We start from the raw sequence: 1181 nt of genomic DNA on the forward strand, positions 1-1181 counted from the left end.
AAATTTTTTATTAAAGACTACAACACAGTCCTGGAACTCTTCACTAAAAATGAATGTCCTGATAGGAACTGCACCCTAATTCAGTTCCAAGTACCTACCTGACAGCCCACCATGTCTGGAAGTCTAGTTCCATGGGTCCAATGCCCTCTTGTGACATCCATGGTACATATACACACATGGAGGTAAAACATTCACAAACAGAAGTAAAACGTAAAAGAATCTTTTATTTTTTCAGAGCAAGGCTTTTTAATCAATATAGTTTACAAATACTGGAGAATCATGTGCTGCTTCCCGCATTGGATGCAATCCTGGGCCACCAGTCTGCACACTCCTCTGCCACTGGACCTGTGATAGCTGAACCTTTCATCTCGTCTTTATTGTTTACTATGCCCCCTGCGTTATCTTCAAAATAAAGAAATGCCCCATCTTTTCTTCGATGTGACTTTCGTTGTCGAATTACCACTGCTGGATGTACCTTTTCTCTTAGTTCTGGTTTGCCCTTCTTAACTGTGGCCAACACCATGTCACCAGCAGCAGGAAGTCTGTTCAGACATCCGTTGGTTCCCTTCACAGAGAAGATAGACAAGTTTTTGGTTCCTGTGTTGCCAGCACAGTTGATCACAACTCCTACCGGAAGACCCAGGGAGATCCGGAATTTCGCTCCAGAGGACCTACCAGGACTCACTACGTCCTCGCTTTGACATTTTGAGCGTCCGGAAAGAGTCAGAAAAGAAGCCGTAAAAGAATCTTTAAAATTTTGTTTAAATTGATGTATCAGCACTGGAGAGATGGCTCAGACATTAAAAGTACTTATTGTTCTAGCAGAGGACCCAGGTTCAGTTCCCAGGACTCATATTGAGTGGCTCACAGCCATCTATGCCACCAGCTTCAGGGAATATGATGTCCTCTTCTGGACTTTTAGACACTGCACCCATGTGCACTTAATTACACAGAGAAACACACACACACACACACAATTTAAAATAATAAAAATCCATAAATACGTGTATTGATCAGTAAGCTGTAATAAAACAAAACCCTCACCAGGTAGGTTAAAGGAGAAAACTGACTAGTGTTCCGCATGCTCTTTCTTCCTTGAAACCCATTCCACACTCCAAAGACTCCAGTGTCCTGCTTCTCGTCTTATTATTCTCCATACAGTTAGCACCTGTCTACTCATT

The 1181-nt window shown here is 42.4% G+C and overlaps 1 pseudogene; it reads right to left on the reverse strand.

Annotated features, from left to right (window-relative positions):
* Positions 1–277: 277 nt before the first annotated feature.
* On the reverse strand, positions 278–704 carry LOC116095657 (annotated as a pseudogene).
* Between the last annotated feature and the right edge of the window lie 477 nt (positions 705–1181).

Source organism: Mastomys coucha, unplaced genomic scaffold, assembly GCF_008632895.1.
Source record: "Mastomys coucha isolate ucsf_1 unplaced genomic scaffold, UCSF_Mcou_1 pScaffold18, whole genome shotgun sequence".
Classification (NCBI taxonomy): Eukaryota; Metazoa; Chordata; class Mammalia; order Rodentia; family Muridae; genus Mastomys; species Mastomys coucha.